The sequence below is a fragment of the Daphnia pulicaria genome, chromosome 1 (genome assembly GCF_021234035.1).
Source record: "Daphnia pulicaria isolate SC F1-1A chromosome 1, SC_F0-13Bv2, whole genome shotgun sequence".
Lineage (NCBI taxonomy): Eukaryota > Metazoa > Arthropoda > Branchiopoda > Diplostraca > Daphniidae > Daphnia > Daphnia pulicaria.
Genome location: NC_060913.1, coordinates 39,580,896 through 39,600,644, shown reverse-complemented (window position 1 = coordinate 39,600,644; position 19,749 = coordinate 39,580,896). Strand labels below are relative to the sequence as shown.

The following is a 19,749-nucleotide window of genomic DNA, read 5'->3' as shown; positions in this document are numbered from 1 at the left end:
ATTCCCCCTCCCTTTTTTTGTGTGTGCAGGAAGTTGTTGAAATGTATGGAAGAAAAATACACATTTACAGAATTTCAAGTATTTGACCCGATATTAAGACAAAAATTATTTCATGTATGTAATGAACTGTCCCCTGTTGGTATTAGTCCAATGGGAGATGGAAATTAAAATTTGCCTAGGGTAATCTAAATGAATATTTCTGAACGAAATTGTTGGTCCAACACGTCCAAGCAGAACGAATTCAGCAAATGCTTAAGTAGACTTGCTTTTCTGATTATAATTTAGCTTTGCGCAGTGGCAATATCATAACCAATGAGGGTCTCCCGAGGTGTGATTATTGCTAGTTGAAAACTTTAACCAATACCCCGCCACGATGAAGTGAAATAATCTTTGTCGTCGGCAATTTTTGATAGCTCCATCAGGAGCATTTCAGCGTACAAGAAAAAAAAAATTACAGTCAGTTAGAAAAATTGGAGTGTTGCATAGTGTGTTTATAACATTAAACGGTGAAAGTGAAATCGTATAAGTGATTTTTGTTTCCATTTAGTTGGTATTGCACGTCAGACAAGGCTGATTAATTCGTTCGCTGAAGGCCATTAATATCAGTCAGTTGGAACATTGTGAACACGGGGAAAATATTTGAAAAGGTGATTCCAAATGACAAGGTGAAAAGATTCCACCATGTTTAAAGGGGAAGTTCAATAAATTGTTAACCGCTGTAGGGTGAATGTCGGGGTAAACATCTGATCCCACCACCTACGTGTTGGGCTTGTACCATAAAGATCGTTCATTTTTTTCAAAAATAACACTGCGCACAACTGTTTCGTTCAAAAACATGTTAACGAGCTTTATACATGATATTTACTTTAAAATAACTGTACCCATTGATAAAGAATTGCACAAGGATTTTGATATGTAAACGCATGTTTCGAAAAAAAACCTTACAAGCGCACTTCAAAATTTTTAAATGAATATAAATACAAGGCATACCACTGTTATTTACTCTGGTTTCTAATCAATACCCGGATAAATCTTTCGCCTTTTACTAAAGATTTCCGTGGTTAGGAGCATTGATGAGTCTATATGACTTATTTTTTTAACGCCCGGTCTTCTGATTGGGCAATTTGAATAAATGAAAAATTAAAAACGTCTGTATGCGGAAACAAAGATATTCTACTACTACATACTGACAACATTTGTAAAATGACAAACTGATAGTTTTTCGGTGGTTTTGGTAAGATTAGTGTGTATTTCAAAAAGATAAATCTCAAGCACAAGTAATAGATTAGAGGCGAATATGGTCGGGTAATTGCGTCTAGTTTAATGTCAACGGCCATACCACATAGAACTCACCCGGTCTCGTCAGCTCCCGGAAGTTAAGCTATGTCGGGTCCCGTTAGTACTTGGATGGGTGACCGCTTGGGAATACGGGATGCTGTTGGCATGGAATTATTTTATTTTTGTGAATCCAATTGAATTGAAGTGCTTCCCAAGATGGGTGATACTACATGGACTACAATGTATTATTTTGGCATTAGTTGAAAATGGAAGGAACGTATTTTTTACTGGATATTGCCTACTAGACGTCCTCCAACCTCTTTGTTGCTGAAAGATATTTGAAACGCCGTGCGCGAAGCGCACGGCACAGCCGAGAGGCTACTAGACGTCCTCCAACCTCTTTGTTGCTGAAAGATATTTGAAACGCCGTGCGCGAAGCGCACGGCACAGCCGAGAGGCTTGTACGTTGGTGGTTTCTTCGGGCAGCTCTATCTAATCTCTCTGGCTCTGAGATCCTTATGCAACGCAAGCTAAGTAAAGCGCGAAGCGCACGGCACAGCCGAGAGGCTTGTACGTTGGTGGTTTCTTCGGGCAGCTCTATCTAATCTCTCTGACTCTGAGATCCTTATGCAACGCAAGCTAAGTAAGGGAAGCAATCGTTAGCCTTATGACACTTGGATTGTTGGCTCATTGATCGGACATCCCCGGAACGAGAAAATTAAAAATGACAGTTAGCCAAAAATAGTGGCGTTTGGAAATATTATCAAATTTTATATTCGGTTGTCCATTGACAAATGTACTTATATGTCCTCGTTTGTTTGGCTAAGGTTGGTGTGTATTTCGAACAGAAAGTAAGCAAGCATTAGAACTAGATTTAGAGGCGAATATGGTCGGGTAATGGCGACTGAATTGATGTCAACGGCCATACCACATAGAACTCACCCGGTCTCGTCAGCTCCCGGAAGTTAAGCTATGTCGGGTCCCGTTAGTACTTGGATGGGTGACCGCTTGGGAATACGGGATGCTGTTGGCATGGTGTAATTTTATTTTTGCTCCCCAAGTTAGATGAGACATGGAATATAATGTATTCTTTAGGTATTAGTTGAAAAGGGTATTGCTGGGACTTTGATTAATGATACCATATATTGTAGAACGCATGTTTGTTTGATCTCGGTAGTTTTAACGACAAAAAAAAAGATAGAGGTTTGGCTATTTTGTTGAGGCTGTTGCATGACGCCCACTCACTGGCACGATCCCACTACTGCCGAACACGGGAACTTTTGGCTGCTAGGTTTCCCTCCTGACCCACTACGCTCCTCCTTAGCTAACCTGCACCTACTAGATTCCTCTAGCAGATCCATGCTGATGTCAAGCTTAGTGCGGGCACCTGATCAACATGCGGTATCACGAAACAGGGCTCCTAAACTCAAGCCATCCACTCTACCAAGCCTCCCCGAAGCAGGATTATAGGTGCACGCCAAACACCCAGCTGATAAATGGGCTCTCAATCGATAATACATTACTGTAATAAATTGATTTGATGAGCACGCGGATTCTTTATTGTGTCCAAAATTGGTCTCGTCACTTGTTCTATAACTATTAAAGAGCTTCTCGGTGTTTCAATAAATGAACAAAATGCAAGACCTGACAATGTATGTACTGTGTGCGTCAAGTATTGCAAATCTCAATTTAATATTCCGAAATATCGATCTATGCACTGTAATTTACGCCAAAGCTCATTGATCGTACAAACCTTATTTAGAGTTCTGCAAAATAACATTGCATTTAAGATCATACTTCACAGGATCATTTCTGTAGTATATCTTGACTTGTTTCCCACCAGAAACTTGTCTCCTTTCAACCCACGATGACGAGTTAAGACGCTGGTTTCTGAGCGTGAAACAGGCTGTGAGTGTAGCTGTCTCGACAGCATCAAACACAGTCATTGAGGACCGTTTCCGTTAAATCCATGTGAAATAGCGGAAGGAAACTAGCGTGTTCAGAGTGGTTGAGATGATAAAACAAATTTAAATTCTTGAAAATCTAAAGAGATAAATCTTAATAATAATTCCAGGTATTCGTGTCCTTAAATCATCTGCTTGTATGGCAAAATAAATTGTGAAAGTGAGGTTGGTCAATTTGAGGATGTGTCATGACTTTATGATCGTATTGCATTCTTTTAGTTATTGTTATTTAATCATGATTAATTATCGTTCAGAGCTTTTGTCGTCAGGTGGCGTGGCAAAGCCATATTCTGAAAAAAAAGGACCTAGTGTGATAACGAGAGTAAAATTTGCAACGCCTTCAGCGTAAATTGTATCTCCCTTAATACAGTATGAGCATAATAAAACAAATGAAAATGAACTTTATAAGCATCAAGTGGTCGCGTCTGGAAAAATGAACAACTCAATATTTTATAGCATTTCTTGAATGTTTTGAGTGATATGAGTATTCTTCGTACACCACCGGAAATGTGTTGAACCTCAGTGGTTATTTTGGGCAGTAATCCTTGTAACATTATCGCTTCTCGGCCTTTTGGCTAAGATCAAAGTGTAGTATCTGTTCTTATCAGCTTAATATCTGATACGGGTTCAAATGGACCCCAGAATATTAAACTGATTTTTGGCATACGGTGGGAATACAGTGCTTGCACTGCTCCCGCCACGGGTTGACCCGGTATTGCAGTACCTCCGGGATCGGCTCACCCTCTATGAGGGAGAACATATTGAATAAAACAGAAATTGTCTTAGCACCGTATAATAAAAGACCATGTATAATTGCAAAACTGTCATGTAGACATGTTTGTAATTTTTTCTAATTGTATTTTTTTCGTAATATCAAGAAAAGCATAAAAAAATACGTACTTGATTGTGTTAACTAATTAGTACTGTTCATCTTTCGATGTGATGTTTTTTTTTTAAATATGAAGATGCGTGTATTTTCATATGAAAAGTCGATTTTCTTATTTTCTTATTTGCCAATTGGACGACCAAATGAAAAAAAACAAGCAATTTGTTTCTTGAAAAGTATTTGCAAAGATCAAGACCATGAAATAAATACTGAGCTTTATTTACTATATTTTGCTCGAGTTCGTAATTCAAGTCGATGAAAGAAAGTGGGTGGTATTCTCTAAACGTCAGTCAAATACTTGAACACTCTTTGTCAATATTGTTGTTACGAGCGAAATAACGGGTCGATAAATTCGAGTGATCAGTGTGGGGGGAAAAATTAGCACTTTTGTATTGACACGAAAGAGTACAATTTGAGAAAATGAGTTCGATACAAAACGAGCTTGAATTGTCTCGGATCGAGAATCGGGAGAGATATTAGCTCTACGGTGTCGGAATTGCCACTGCCTGTGGTCTGGACCGCTTTGTCCCGGGATGGTAATTTCGGTGCCCTAAGGGCGCTGAGGTGTCAAATTTCCATCCGTAACACAGCCGGCCCTGTTTCGGATGTCCGAAACATCGCGTTCTTCGGTTTCCAGCACACACAGCTGATGAGCCGCTCGGGTCCAAAGTTTCGTTTCGGTGCCTTTTCCGGACCAAATAGCGACGGATGCGGAGCGAACGGTGCCGTTGAGGTCGGGAAAGACTTCGTGGACGCGGCCGAGCGGCCACTCACCTCTTCGAGTGGCTGGATCAACAATCAAGACAATATCGTTGACAGCGATATTTCGATTCGGCGCTGTCCATTTTGATCGAGAATTAAGTTTCGGGACGATCTCGCGGAGCCACCTACGCCAGAAATGAGTGATAAGATCTTGAGCTGCTCTCCATCCTTTGGTGGTTGGTTTTTCTGACAGATCGATGACGTCCAGAGGTTCGTTCGGATGAGCTTCGAGGAGAAGAAAATGATTGGGGGTCAACGGAATGGGATCTTGCGGGTCGACCGGGACATATTCGAGAGGGCGTCCATTCATTAACGCTGCTGCCCCGACTAAGGCAGATTGCAGAATTTCGTTGGACGCTGTCCGACCGTTGAGAATGATGCGTAGTGCGGATTTTGCGGACTGAATAAGGCGTTCCCATGAACCGCCAAAATGCGGCGCGACGGGAGGAGAGAAGTGCCATTCGATGCCGCGTTTCGCCAATTTCGATCCAATTCTTTCTTGATTGAACCGCGCCAGACCTTCGGAAATTTCCTTTTCGCCGGCGACTAAGTTTGTGCCGTTGTCGCTATAAACGACACCAGGGCACCCTCGTACATTTGCAAATCGCCAGAAAGCGAGAAGAAACGAGTCGGTCGACAGCGTTTCGGCGAGTTCGATGTGGACGGCTCTGGTCGTTAAACAGGTGAACATCACGCCCCATCTTTTCAACGATCGTCGGAGCATGGTGATGGTCATCGGTCCAAAGTAGTCTATTCCCGTTCCGGAAAATGGTCGAGTGAACGGGCGGAGACGGTAAGACGGAAGAGGAGCCATAATTGGCGGGGCTGGTTTTGAGCGTAACAGCCGACATCTTGCACACTCTCCGACGACGGATTTTATAATACGTCTCAGCTTCGGGATGTAATACCGCGATCGGACATCGTGGAGCGTGCGATCAGGTCGCGAATGTTCGAGATAAATGTGTCGCTCACGAATAACCAATCGGGCCAATTTACTTTCGTGATGGAGGATGATAGGATGCTTCATATCTTCGTTGAATGCGCTTCTATCTAGACGGCCACCGACTCTCATGACGGAATTGACGTCGAGAAAGGGGGTATGATGTACCAGCTTTGAATCGACGGGCAATGGGCGCCTTTTGCGGAGAAATTCCAACTCACGGGCGAAATAATGTTGTTGATCGATGCGGAAGGCGAACGTCATTGCCGTGCGGAGCTCGGGGACGGATAAAAAGCTGGGCGTTGATTGGAGCTTTACCTTTGACGAATAATTTCGCGCAAAGCGCCGTAGCCAGCCGACGGATGATTTGAATTTGTCCATAGTTGACACACGTTCGGCAATGCGGATTAGCGGGTGGATGGGTTCGCTCGAAATCGCTCCCATCCAGCGTGACGGGGCAACTTCTGGATCGTCAGAGCTGGGCTCGGAAATTTGTTCGGGCGCTGGCCAGTTTTCGCGGGGCATCCGGAGAAATGATGGCCCACAAAACCAACGGTGTTTCGGGTTTAAAGATGACGCTGGAATGCCACGCGAAGCGTCGTCTGCTGGATTGAGCTCGCCCGGAATATGTCGCCACTCTTTTGCCACTGACTGGTCGACGATTTCGGTTATTCGGTGAGCTACAAAAGCGTGGTAGCGACGGGACGTCGAATGAATCCACTGAAGGACTGTTTGCGAGTCGGTCCAATATGTTTTTGAGACGTCCATCAAATTCATTTCTTGTCGGACTGTGCTGACGAGTCGAGCGGCCAAAACAGCTCCTTGAAGTTCGAGTCGCGGGATCGATAACTGTTTCAACGGTGCCACTCTTGCCTTGCCAAGCACTAAGGCGACACTAACGTCTTCGTCCGAATATGAACATCGGAGATAAACACACGCACCAAAACCATTTTCGCTGGCATCGCTGAACGCATGAAGTTCCAGCTGAACGGGGTGGGACACGCGGCGGATGCAACGCGGAATGCGGAGTTTTTCGAGAAGTTTTAGCTCGATGGTCCAATTTGCCCAAATTTTTCGGAATTCTTGGTCCAGCTCGTCGTCCCATCCGCACCGGCTGTGCCATATATCTTGCATTAAGATTCGGGCTGGCAAAATGGCGGGGGCAATGAGGCCAAGAGGGTCGTGGACCTTCGATAAACCTTGCAGCACTTCACGCATGGTCGATGCCGGTTTCAGTTCGACTCGATACATGAATTGATCGGTCTCCCAATCCAACAGGATGCCGAGCGCTCTTTCGACCGGGAGCAGCTCAGAATTAAAGTCGAGATGAGGACGAGAGAGCTCGGACGGAGCGACTGTCGAGAGAACACGGCGGGATGACGACATCCACTGTACAACGTTAAATCCACCGGTTAGGCATAGGGCCTTGAAGTCCTTGGCGTCGCGAATGGCTTCTTCTTCGTTTTCGGCGGAGTAGAGTAGATTGTCGACATACGTGTTCGACAACACGAGATCGGCAACCTTCGGATAAAGATGTCGATTATCTTCGGCGGTTTTTCTCAAAGCGAAAATGCACGTCGTTGGTGATGAAACGGCACCGAAAACATGTCGTGTCATTTGGAACACTTTGATTGGTTCGTTACTCCCAGGCGCCTGATACAGGAAACGAAGAGCGGATTGATCGCTTGCTGGAACTTGCACCTGATGGTACATTTTTTCAATGTCTCCGGCAATCGGTACCGGGAATTGACGGAAGCGGAGGAGGACTGCGACTTGGCTGGTTAATAAATCCGGGCCTTGGTAGAGCATGTCGTTGAGGCTGATTCCATTATGCCGAGCCGAGCAGTTGAAAACGACGCGGACTTTGTCCGGCTTATTCACGGACGTGACACCATGATGTGGCAAATAAAACAAGCGACCGGGCGTACCTGTGTCAGACGGATCGACAGGAATAGCGTGGCCGAGCGACAAGTATTCTTGAATGACCTTGTTATATTTTTCGCCGTACGCTGGGTCTCGTTTGAAGCGCTTGGACAAATGTTGCAGCTGCTGCACCGCCGACGAATAGTTGTTTGGCAGCACTGCGGTTTCTTCCTTCCACATTAATGCGACTTCTTGTCGCTCTCCGGTGTGGCGGATAGATTTTTCAAGGATGTCCATCGCCTTCCGGTTTTCGGGAGAGAGAATCGGCTGAGTTGGTTTCTGGACACCGAAGGCTTCGGTTTGCCACAGCCTCGCGATATCTTCTCTCAACTCTAAGTCGGATGGCTGAAAATGGATTTGATAAATCCCGGGTCTTCTTTCGGAGGCCTCGAACACTCGTGATGGCACTGCACCGGCTACGCACCAGCCAAATGGCGTTAAAATAGCGTCTGGGCCAGTGTCTCCGGAGTGGCAGCGTTCTTCTAGAATACGATGAGCACCACGTATATCTCGCCCTATAATGACGGTGACGAGGGCTGAGTCAAACGTGGGCAAATCTAAATCAGCCAGATGATTCCATTCTTTCTTGACGCTGGGCCAGTGGCATTTCTTCTTTGCAAAATTCAATTGCGGGACGGTCAATGCATTCATAGTTTTGAATCGTGATTGGTCGTCTCTCGGAGAAATGTCGAAGTTGACGGTGCGCGTCGGAATATCCGGATCTTGGCCATGGAAGGTTCTCAGACGGATCGTTTGGGCCTGTCCGGTCAATCCAATTTTGTCGGCCGCATGATCTAAGATAAGAGACGCTTCGCTGCCAGGGTCCAACAGTCCAAACGTGTCGAGATTTTTCTTGCCATTCCAGATTGTGATTGGCACGACGGCCAACAGCACGGACCATGATCTGTCCTTCTCGCGGATGGCGCAGGTGTAGCAATGGGTCGATCCGGCGGTCCCGCCGGTTCCACTGTCGTTTCGCTTTGTCGACACTGCTGTTGCTGGACTTTCGGTCGTCGCACTGACGGACGGCTTCGGAAATAATCGCGGCGCGCCATGTAGGAGACTATGATGGTTGTGTTGACACTCGTCGACACCACACTTTTTGCTGCTGCTACAATCGCGACCTAAATGACCTTTTTCAAGGCACCGAAGACAGCAACCATTTTTCTTGATGAGGTCGCTCCTTGCGATTACGGATAAATCGGAGAATTTCTTGCAGTCTTGGAGCTTGTGATTGCCGTTGCAAACAAGACATTCTTTTAGGTTCTTGAATTGAACGGTGTTCTGAACCTTCGGTTTCGGATTCGAGTTCGATGCGGTCGATATCGAGAGGATCGTTGGTGAGACGGGCAAATTCAATTTGCTTTGAATTTGCCGGCCCGGTTTTCGGTCTTGTCGTCCAGCTTTTCCTTCTGTCGGTTGAGAATTTGACGCTTTGGCGTGCTTCACAACCATTTCGGCTTTCACGATGGTGTGCAGCCACGGTACAAAATCTTGCAGAGTCAGGAATTGCGGGTGTACTTTTACTATCTTCTTCCCCCACTTGCTTTGAATGTCAGCAGGGAGCTTGTCGAGAATTATTTCTAGTAGGCCGCCGGAATTCAGCTCATTTTCGTAGCCGCCATTTTTCAGCGACGACACGGCGCCACGCAGGGACGTAGAAAATCCTAAGAGGGCTCGATAGTCGTTAAAATGCGGAACTTTCGGAAGATCAAGAATGCTTCTAATGTACGTTCTTGAAATTAGATGAGGATGGCCATATGTACACTCGAGCTCTTCAAGCGCTGCTTCATACAAAGCTGGATCGTTTAGACAATCACCCAGACTCTGCTGAATGTTTGATTTCAAACAACTTCGGAGAAGCGCCATTTTTTGAGTGCTTGATATCGCCTGATCGTCGTTGACTAAATCTCTAAAATTGGCGATGAAAGTCGGCCACTTTCTTGGATCGCCATCGAACGGGTCAAGATCTAGTCGCGGCATTCGGAATACGGATTTTCGGTTCGGGGTGTTGCCAGCAGCCGGCCCGCTTTTCGTGTTGTTGAACGACCATTTTGACGAGTCGACTGTCGGGCTGTTCCGACTTTCGTTTTTTTCTGTCGGTTTTTTATTCGCTTCTCCAAATGAAGGCGGAGCGGTGGACTGGAAGAATCTCGCACTATGGTTTTGCGTTCCGAATAAAAGCGGAGCGGTGGGCTGGAAGAATGACGTCTGATAGTTTTGCGCTCCAAAGGAAGGCGGAACGTAGCGGTTGAATGACGGATCTTGATCGCCGTCTAAATTCAAATCGTCAAAGGTGCTGCTGTTGAAAATGCCAGGATTGGAACTTGGATTGGCAGCTTCCGGTTTGTCGCGAGAAAAATTTGGTGTTGGTCGTCGAATCAAATATTCTCTGTTGCCATTGTCGTCCGTTTCCTTGGTCCCTTCAGCTGTAACTTCCGTGTTGTGGCCGCTGAAGTCTACACGCTTTTTCTGGATGGCTCCCTGTCCCGGGGCCTCAGCTTTTTCGGAACGTTCAACTTCTTTTTTCTGCCGTGACAGCTCTTCTAGCTGTTTGATTCGGGTGTCGACGGCTTCCATAGCCCTTTCGTGTTTTTCGTTCGTCTCTCGTTTATCTTTTTCAACCAGAGTTCGATATTGAAGTTCGGCCTCGTCGCTGTCTCTTTTTTCTTTCGCCATCTGATCAGCTTGCTGCTGGAATTTTCGTTGTAGCTCAGCGTTGCGTTCGATTTCGCTGGAAATTCTCACGGAATCGAGGGTCATCTGCGTCAAAGTTATCGTCGCTTTTGAAAGTTGATCTTCGACGCTCCTTCTTAACTCCGCTTCTTGATTTAGACGTTGCTGCATCTCGCTTATGATGGCGGCGGAGTCGGAACGTTGTGACGCTTTCGATTTTGAAACTGATGAACCAACTACCGAGTCTGGATTTTCGGGTTGTTTTGTTAACGTGTTGTTAAACGCTGCTTCGTCGCCGACCGATGAGTGTATGGAGGACCGCGGCGTGCGGATATATCTGTCGATTTTGCCATAAACTTCCATCGTTTTTGCTTCACATTTTCTGATCCAGTCGTTTGGGTCTTCTTTTTTCTTTGCGTTGAAATCTGGCGCTTTGATGTATCGCTCATGAGCCGCTGTGCATTCTTCTAGTTGATCGGCTAGTGACGCGCGATGCACTGCTAGCTCCCGTTTGCTACCCAGTCCAGCGATGTGTTGATTGATTTTTGTAATCAACTTGGTGTGTCTTGCTTTTTCAACCGTGCGCTCCCGTTTTAATTGCTTTGCACTGACCAGCGGTGGAGAGTCGCTGTTGTCGGAGCTTTGGTCAAATTCGTCAGATGGGCCCGGCTGATTTTCTAAATCGGCGTCCATCTTATAACTCGGAAAGCAGAAAGTTTGAACGGCGAACGAAGGTGAGATGAAACGATGATGAAAAGAATGATGATCGATGAGGTGAAGATGAAAGACGATTGGCTTTTACTGCACCCCCACTCGTTTGACGGCCAGCTGGCCTTGCGTGGTGCGGGATTCAGTAAAGATCGGGACGGACAGAGTCAAATGCGGAATTCGGAATGCGGAAATTCAGAGACGGATTAATCGGAGTCGGATGCGGAGTCGGAATTTTCGGAGTCGGATTTTCGGAGTTTTCGGAGTCGGATGTTCGGAGTCGGAATTTTCGGAGTCGGATGTTCGGATTTTTCGTCGTCGGATGTTCGGATTCGGAATTTTTCGGAGTCGGATGTTCGGATTTTTGGGATTAGCACCAGCCCAACTGGTCGAAACCTAGGACTAAGTGCTTCGGAGTGAATTAGCAACAGCCCAACCGGCCGAAGCCTAGGACTAGCTGCCAACAGACGGGTATCAACAGCCCAACCAGCCGAAGCTTAGGACTAATTGATATTACCGTAATTTTCGGATGGTTCGATCGCAAGCTGCAGGATGAATTCTTCTTGCTCTTGCTCTTCTTGATTTTCGGCACTGTGTAGTTGTTGTTGTTGGCTAGCCGATTTTTTCAATTCTTGATAAATTCGCTGAGCCTCACGCGTTCGTTCTTCAATCAGTCGCCTTCTTTCCTCCTCTCTTCTTTCTTCAATCAACAGCGCTCTTCTTGCTTGCCGTTCCCGCTCCCGTTGCACGCCTGCTGACTCTCGGCTTTGTTTGTGACGGGCAGCTTGGCGGGCCCTGCTGGGTTCGCTGTTGCTACGGCGCGGCAGCTTGGTGTTTTGGAGCCAAATGGCCACGTTACGACGATGAAAAGAGGGTGGGATTGGGGGGAAAAATTTCCCACGTGACTGGCAAAAAATTGTTGGATTGCGTGACACGGAATTTCTGAGCTGTCGGAGCTCAGAAATTGATAATGAACACAACAAACACGAAAGAGTTACCAAAAGAAGTTCGATGTCGAAGATGTGGTCGGATACGGCACACTAATCACGTTTGACGGCGTCAGATTCGAGTCGCATCGGTCGATGCACCAATTGTTACGAGCGAAATAACGGGTCGATAAATTCGAGTGATCAGTGTGGGGGGAAAAATTAGCACTTTTGTATTGACACGAAAGAGTACAATTTGAGAAAATGAGTTCGATACAAAACGAGCTTGAATTGTCTCGGATCGAGAATCGGGAGAGATATTAGCTCTACGGTGTCGGAATTGCCACTGCCTGTGGTCTGGACCGCTTTGTCCCGGGATGGGAATTTCGGTGCCCTAAGGGCGCTGAGGTGTCAAATTTCCATCCGTAACAATTGTTCTGCTGTATACAAAGTATTAAACAAAGTGAAAAAGCATCCACAATCATACTTACCTGGCTCAGAGGCAACCATGATCACCAAGGTGGTTCCTCCAGGGCGAGGCCTTTCCATTGCACTAAGGATGGGCTGACCCTTGCGATTAATCCAAATGTGATTAACTCGGGAGTACAATTTTTGGTAGTGGGGGACTGCGTTCGCGCCGTTCCCTGAACACACTATAAATGTAAGAAAAATTCTTGTCATCTGCCGGAAGTTGAACTAAATCTGGTCCCGTTAGTAAACGGTAGGGTTGACCGCTTGGGAATACGCGAAGCATCAGATTTTCTTTCTGGGAAGAAACAACAAAGTAATGAAATTCATGTTTAGCTAATTTAATATAAATCATCATGGCCAATGGATTGGCCGTGATCGTCTAGTGGTTAGGACCCTACGTTGTGGTACCTACTAGATATGAATCCGTAGTAACCCAGGTTCGAATCCTGGTCACGGCACTGAAAACTGATTTTTCACGTCAACACGCAGATTAACTATAAATTTTGTTTGGTTGGAAAGTAATGCTCGCTCACTTCAATAGTTCATAATGTGAAAAACAATTTGGAATGAAAACCTGAAATTCCCCCTCCCTTTTTTTGTGTGTGCAGGAAGTTGTTGAAATGTATGGAAGAAAAATACACATTTACAGAATTTCAAGTATTTGACCCGATATTAAGACAAAAATTATTTCATGTATGTAATGAACTGTCCCCTGTTGGTATTAGTCCAATGGGAGATGGAAATTAAAATTTGCCTAGGGTAATCTAAATGAATATTTCTGAACGAAATTGTTGGTCCAACACGTCCAAGCAGAACGAATTCAGCAAATGCTTAAGTAGACTTGCTTTTCTGATTATAATTTAGCTTTGCGCAGTGGCAATATCATAACCAATGAGGGTCTCCCGAGGTGTGATTATTGCTAGTTGAAAACTTTAACCAATACCCCGCCACGATGAAGTGAAATAATCTTTGTCGTCGGCAATTTTTGATAGCTCCATCAGGAGCATTTCAGCGTACAAGAAAAAAAAAATTACAGTCAGTTAGAAAAATTGGAGTGTTGCATAGTGTGTTTATAACATTAAACGGTGAAAGTGAAATCGTATAAGTGATTTTTGTTTCCATTTAGTTGGTATTGCACGTCAGACAAGGCTGATTAATTCGTTCGCTGAAGGCCATTAATATCAGTCAGTTGGAACATTGTGAACACGGGGAAAATATTTGAAAAGGTGATTCCAAATGACAAGGTGAAAAGATTCCACCATGTTTAAAGGGGAAGTTCAATAAATTGTTAACCGCTGTAGGGTGAATGTCGGGGTAAACATCTGATCCCACCACCTACGTGTTGGGCTTGTACCATAAAGATCGTTCATTTTTTTCAAAAATAACACTGCGCACAACTGTTTCGTTCAAAAACATGTTAACGAGCTTTATACATGATATTTACTTTAAAATAACTGTACCCATTGATAAAGAATTGCACAAGGATTTTGATATGTAAACGCATGTTTCGAAAAAAAACCTTACAAGCGCACTTCAAAATTTTGAAATGAATATAAATACAAGGCATACCACTGTTATTTACTCTGGTTTCTAATCAATACCCGGATAAATCTTTCGCCTTTTACTAAAGATTTCCGTGGTTAGGAGCATTGATGAGTCTATATGACTTATTTTTTTAACGCCCGGTCTTCTGATTGGGCACTTTGAATAAATGAAAAATTAAAAACGTCTGTATGCGGAAACAAAGATATTCTACTACTACATACTGACAACATTTGTAAAATGACAAACTGATAGTTTTTCGGTGGTTTTGGTAAGATTAGTGTGTATTTCAAAAAGATAAATCTCAAGCACAAGTAATAGATTAGAGGCGAATATGGTCGGGTAATTGCGTCTAGTTTAATGTCAACGGCCATACCACATAGAACTCACCCGGTCTCGTCAGCTCCCGGAAGTTAAGCTATGTCGGGTCCCGTTAGTACTTGGATGGGTGACCGCTTGGGAATACGGGATGCTGTTGGCATGGAATTATTTTATTTTTGTGAATCCAATTGAATTGAAGTGCTTCCCAAGATGGGTGATACTACATGGACTACAATGTATTATTTTGGCATTAGTTGAAAATGGAAGGAACGTATTTTTTACTGGATATTGCCTACTAGACGTCCTCCAACCTCTTTGTTGCTGAAAGATATTTGAAACGCCGTGCGCGAAGCGCACGGCACAGCCGAGAGGCTACTAGACGTCCTCCAACCTCTTTGTTGCTGAAAGATATTTGAAACGCCGTGCGCGAAGCGCACGGCACAGCCGAGAGGCTTGTACGTTGGTGGTTTCTTCGGGCAGCTCTATCTAATCTCTCTGGCTCTGAGATCCTTATGCAACGCAAGCTAAGTAAAGCGCGAAGCGCACGGCACAGCCGAGAGGCTTGTACGTTGGTGGTTTCTTCGGGCAGCTCTATCTAATCTCTCTGACTCTGAGATCCTTATGCAACGCAAGCTAAGTAAGGGAAGCAATCGTTAGCCTTATGACACTTGGATTGTTGGCTCATTGATCGGACATCCCCGGAACGAGAAAATTAAAAATGACAGTTAGCCAAAAATAGTGGCGTTTGGAAATATTATCAAATTTTATATTCGGTTGTCCATTGACAAATGTACTTATATGTCCTCGTTTGTTTGGCTAAGGTTGGTGTGTATTTCGAACAGAAAGTAAGCAAGCATTAGAACTAGATTTAGAGGCGAATATGGTCGGGTAATGGCGACTGAATTGATGTCAACGGCCATACCACATAGAACTCACCCGGTCTCGTCAGCTCCCGGAAGTTAAGCTATGTCGGGTCCCGTTAGTACTTGGATGGGTGACCGCTTGGGAATACGGGATGCTGTTGGCATGGTGTAATTTTATTTTTGCTCCCCAAGTTAGATGAGACATGGAATATAATGTATTCTTTAGGTATTAGTTGAAAAGGGTATTGCTGGGACTTTGATTAATGATACCATATATTGTAGAACGCATGTTTGTTTGATCTCGGTAGTTTTAACGACAAAAAAAAAGATAGAGGTTTGGCTATTTTGTTGAGGCTGTTGCATGACGCCCACTCACTGGCACGATCCCACTACTGCCGAACACGGGAACTTTTGGCTGCTAGGTTTCCCTCCTGACCCACTACGCTCCTCCTTAGCTAACCTGCACCTACTAGATTCCTCTAGCAGATCCATGCTGATGTCAAGCTTAGTGCGGGCACCTGATCAACATGCGGTATCACGAAACAGGGCTCCTAAACTCAAGCCATCCACTCTACCAAGCCTCCCCGAAGCAGGATTATAGGTGCACGCCAAACACCCAGCTGATAAATGGGCTCTCAATCGATAATACATTACTGTAATAAATTGATTTGATGAGCACGCGGATTCTTTATTGTGTCCAAAATTGGTCTCGTCACTTGTTCTATAACTATTAAAGAGCTTCTCGGTGTTTCAATAAATGAACAAAATGCAAGACCTGACAATGTATGTACTGTGTGCGTCAAGTATTGCAAATCTCAATTTAATATTCCGAAATATCGATCTATGCACTGTAATTTACGCCAAAGCTCATTGATCGTACAAACCTTATTTAGAGTTCTGCAAAATAACATTGCATTTAAGATCATACTTCACAGGATCATTTCTGTAGTATATCTTGACTTGTTTCCCACCAGAAACTTGTCTCCTTTCAACCCACGATGACGAGTTAAGACGCTGGTTTCTGAGCGTGAAACAGGCTGTGAGTGTAGCTGTCTCGACAGCATCAAACACAGTCATTGAGGACCGTTTCCGTTAAATCCATGTGAAATAGCGGAAGGAAACTAGCGTGTTCAGAGTGGTTGAGATGATAAAACAAATTTAAATTCTTGAAAATCTAAAGAGATAAATCTTAATAATAATTCCAGGTATTCGTGTCCTTAAATCATCTGCTTGTATGGCAAAATAAATTGTGAAAGTGAGGTTGGTCAATTTGAGGATGTGTCATGACTTTATGATCGTATTGCATTCTTTTAGTTATTGTTATTTAATCATGATTAATTATCGTTCAGAGCTTTTGTCGTCAGGTGGCGTGGCAAAGCCATATTCTGAAAAAAAAGGACCTAGTGTGATAACGAGAGTAAAATTTGCAACGCCTTCAGCGTAAATTGTATCTCCCTTAATACAGTATGAGCATAATAAAACAAATGAAAATGAACTTTATAAGCATCAAGTGGTCGCGTCTGGAAAAATGAACAACTCAATATTTTATAGCATTTCTTGAATGTTTTGAGTGATATGAGTATTCTTCGTACACCACCGGAAATGTGTTGAACCTCAGTGGTTATTTTGGGCAGTAATCCTTGTAACATTATCGCTTCTCGGCCTTTTGGCTAAGATCAAAGTGTAGTATCTGTTCTTATCAGCTTAATATCTGATACGGGTTCAAATGGACCCCAGAATATTAAACTGATTTTTGGCATACGGTGGGAATACAGTGCTTGCACTGCTCCCGCCACGGGTTGACCCGGTATTGCAGTACCTCCGGGATCGGCTCACCCTCTATGAGGGAGAACATATTGAATAAAACAGAAATTGTCTTAGCACCGTATAATAAAAGACCATGTATAATTGCAAAACTGTCATGTAGACATGTTTGTAATTTTTTCTAATTGTATTTTTTTCGTAATATCAAGAAAAGCATAAAAAAATACGTACTTGATTGTGTTAACTAATTAGTACTGTTCATCTTTCGATGTGATGTTTTTTTTTTAAATATGAAGATGCGTGTATTTTCATATGAAAAGTCGATTTTCTTATTTTCTTATTTGCCAATTGGACGACCAAATGAAAAAAAACAAGCAATTTGTTTCTTGAAAAGTATTTGCAAAGATCAAGACCATGAAATAAATACTGAGCTTTATTTACTATATTTTGCTCGAGTTCGTAATTCAAGTCGATGAAAGAAAGTGGGTGGTATTCTCTAAACGTCAGTCAAATACTTGAACACTCTTTGTCAATATTGTTCTGCTGTATACAAAGTATTAAACAAAGTGAAAAAGCATCCACAATCATACTTACCTGGCTCAGAGGCAACCATGATCACCAAGGTGGTTCCTCCAGGGCGAGGCCTTTCCATTGCACTAAGGATGGGCTGACCCTTGCGATTAATCCAAATGTGATTAACTCGGGAGTACAATTTTTGGTAGTGGGGGACTGCGTTCGCGCCGTTCCCTGAACACACTATAAATGTAAGAAAAATTCTTGTCATCTGCCGGAAGTTGAACTAAATCTGGTCCCGTTAGTAAACGGTAGGGTTGACCGCTTGGGAATACGCGAAGCATCAGATTTTCTTTCTGGGAAGAAACAACAAAGTAATGAAATTCATGTTTAGCTACTTTAATATAAATCATCATGGCCAATGGATTGGCCGTGATCGTCTAGTGGTTAGGACCCTACGTTGTGGTACCTACTAGATATGAATCCGTAGTAACCCAGGTTCGAATCCTGGTCACGGCACTGAAAACTGATTTTTCACGTCAACACGCAGATTAACTATAAATTTTGTTTGGTTGGAAAGTAATGCTCGCTCACTTCAATAGTTCATAATGTGAAAAACAATTTGGAATGAAAACCTGAAATTCCCCCTCCCTTTTTTTGTGTGTGCAGGAAGTTGTTGAAATGTATGGAAGAAAAATACACATTTACAGAATTTCAAGTATTTGACCCGATATTAAGACAAAAATTATTTCATGTATGTAATGAACTGTCCCCTGTTGGTATTAGTCCAATGGGAGATGGAAATTAAAATTTGCCTAGGGTAATCTAAATGAATATTTCTGAACGAAATTGTTGGTCCAACACGTCCAAGCAGAACGAATTCAGCAAATGCTTAAGTAGACTTGCTTTTCTGATTATAATTTAGCTTTGCGCAGTGGCAATATCATAACCAATGAGGGTCTCCCGAGGTGTGATTATTGCTAGTTGAAAACTTTAACCAATACCCCGCCACGATGAAGTGAAATAATCTTTGTCGTCGGCAATTTTTGATAGCTCCATCAGGAGCATTTCAGCGTACAAGAAAAAAAAAATTACAGTCAGTTAGAAAAATTGGAGTGTTGCATAGTGTGTTTATAACATTAAACGGTGAAAGTGAAATCGTATAAGTGATTTTTGTTTCCATTTAGTTGGTATTGCACGTCAGACAAGGCTGATTAATTCGTTCGCTGAAGGCCATTAATATCAGTCAGTTGGAACATTGTGAACACGGGGAAAATATTTGAAAAGGTGATTCCAAATGACAAGGTGAAAAGATTCCACCATGTTTAAAGGGGAAGTTCAATAAATTGTTAACCGCTGTAGGGTGAATGTCGGGGTAAACATCTGATCCCACCACCTACGTGTTGGGCTTGTACCATAAAGATCGTTCATTTTTTTCAAAAATAACACTGCGCACAACTGTTTCGTTCAAAAACATGTTAACGAGCTTTATACATGATATTTACTTTAAAATAACTGTACCCATTGATAAAGAATTGCACAAGGATTTTGATATGTAAACGCATGTTTCGAAAAAAAACCTTACAAGCGCACTTCAAAATTTTGAAATGAATATAAATACAAGGCATACCACTGTTATTTACTCTGGTTTCTAATCAATACCCGGATAAATCTTTCGCCTTTTACTAAAGATTTCCGTGGTTAGGAGCATTGATGAGTCTATATGACTTATTTTTTTAACGCCCGGTCTTCTGATTGGGCACTTTGAATAAATGAAAAATTAAAAACGTCTGTATGCGGAAACAAAGATATTCTACTACTACATACTGACAACATTTGTAAAATGACAAACTGATAGTTTTTCGGTGGTTTTGGTAAGATTAGTGTGTATTTCAAAAAGATAAATCTCAAGCACAAGTAATAGATTAGAGGCGAATATGGTCGGGTAATTGCGTCTAGTTTAATGTCAACGGCCATACCACATAGAACTCACCCGGTCTCGTCAGCTCCCGGAAGTTAAGCTATGTCGGGTCCCGTTAGTACTTGGATGGGTGACCGCTTGGGAATACGGGATGCTGTTGGCATGGAATTATTTTATTTTTGTGAATCCAATTGAATTGAAGTGCTTCCCAAGATGGGTGATACTACATGGACTACAATGTATTATTTTGGCATTAGTTGAAAATGGAAGGAACGTATTTTTTACTGGATA

The 19,749-nt window shown here is 43.4% G+C and overlaps 1 long non-coding RNA gene and 19 other non-coding genes across 20 annotated transcripts in view; 19 read left to right on the top strand and 1 right to left on the bottom strand.

Annotated features, from left to right (window-relative positions):
* LOC124321034 overlaps positions 1 to 19,749 on the bottom strand; it is a 54,274-nt gene that overhangs the window by 31,913 nt on the left and 2,612 nt on the right. The gene's annotated exons all lie outside the window — the stretch shown is intronic.
* LOC124322688 lies at positions 284 to 425 on the top strand. The gene has a single exon (XR_006914957.1). It is a non-coding gene; the product is annotated as a U4 spliceosomal RNA (small nuclear RNA).
* On the top strand, positions 1,000 to 1,122 carry LOC124322878. The gene has a single exon (XR_006915134.1). It is a non-coding gene; the product is annotated as a U5 spliceosomal RNA (small nuclear RNA).
* LOC124322698 lies at positions 1,326 to 1,444 on the top strand. The gene has a single exon (XR_006914967.1). It is a non-coding gene; the product is annotated as a 5S ribosomal RNA (ribosomal RNA).
* On the top strand, positions 2,193 to 2,311 carry LOC124322687. The gene has a single exon (XR_006914956.1). It is a non-coding gene; the product is annotated as a 5S ribosomal RNA (ribosomal RNA).
* On the top strand, positions 3,066 to 3,287 carry LOC124322479. Its single transcript, XR_006914761.1, has one exon. It is a non-coding gene; the product is annotated as a small nucleolar RNA U3 (small nucleolar RNA).
* LOC124322219 lies at positions 3,798 to 3,988 on the top strand. The gene has a single exon (XR_006914567.1). It is a non-coding gene; the product is annotated as a U2 spliceosomal RNA (small nuclear RNA).
* LOC124322053 lies at positions 12,547 to 12,710 on the top strand. Its single transcript, XR_006914409.1, has one exon. It is a non-coding gene; the product is annotated as a U1 spliceosomal RNA (small nuclear RNA).
* Positions 12,903 to 12,992, top strand: Trnah-gug. Its single transcript is given in 2 exon segments — positions 12,903 to 12,939; positions 12,958 to 12,992. It is a non-coding gene; the product is annotated as a tRNA-His (tRNA).
* On the top strand, positions 13,397 to 13,538 carry LOC124322686. Its single transcript, XR_006914955.1, has one exon. It is a non-coding gene; the product is annotated as a U4 spliceosomal RNA (small nuclear RNA).
* Positions 14,113 to 14,235, top strand: LOC124322877. Its single transcript, XR_006915133.1, has one exon. It is a non-coding gene; the product is annotated as a U5 spliceosomal RNA (small nuclear RNA).
* LOC124322675 lies at positions 14,439 to 14,557 on the top strand. Its single transcript, XR_006914945.1, has one exon. It is a non-coding gene; the product is annotated as a 5S ribosomal RNA (ribosomal RNA).
* On the top strand, positions 15,306 to 15,424 carry LOC124322664. Its single transcript, XR_006914934.1, has one exon. It is a non-coding gene; the product is annotated as a 5S ribosomal RNA (ribosomal RNA).
* Positions 16,179 to 16,400, top strand: LOC124322478. The gene has a single exon (XR_006914760.1). It is a non-coding gene; the product is annotated as a small nucleolar RNA U3 (small nucleolar RNA).
* Positions 16,911 to 17,101, top strand: LOC124322218. The gene has a single exon (XR_006914566.1). It is a non-coding gene; the product is annotated as a U2 spliceosomal RNA (small nuclear RNA).
* Positions 17,611 to 17,774, top strand: LOC124322051. The gene has a single exon (XR_006914407.1). It is a non-coding gene; the product is annotated as a U1 spliceosomal RNA (small nuclear RNA).
* Positions 17,967 to 18,056, top strand: Trnah-gug. Its single transcript is given in 2 exon segments — positions 17,967 to 18,003; positions 18,022 to 18,056. It is a non-coding gene; the product is annotated as a tRNA-His (tRNA).
* On the top strand, positions 18,461 to 18,602 carry LOC124322685. The gene has a single exon (XR_006914954.1). It is a non-coding gene; the product is annotated as a U4 spliceosomal RNA (small nuclear RNA).
* LOC124322876 lies at positions 19,177 to 19,299 on the top strand. The gene has a single exon (XR_006915132.1). It is a non-coding gene; the product is annotated as a U5 spliceosomal RNA (small nuclear RNA).
* Positions 19,503 to 19,621, top strand: LOC124322652. The gene has a single exon (XR_006914922.1). It is a non-coding gene; the product is annotated as a 5S ribosomal RNA (ribosomal RNA).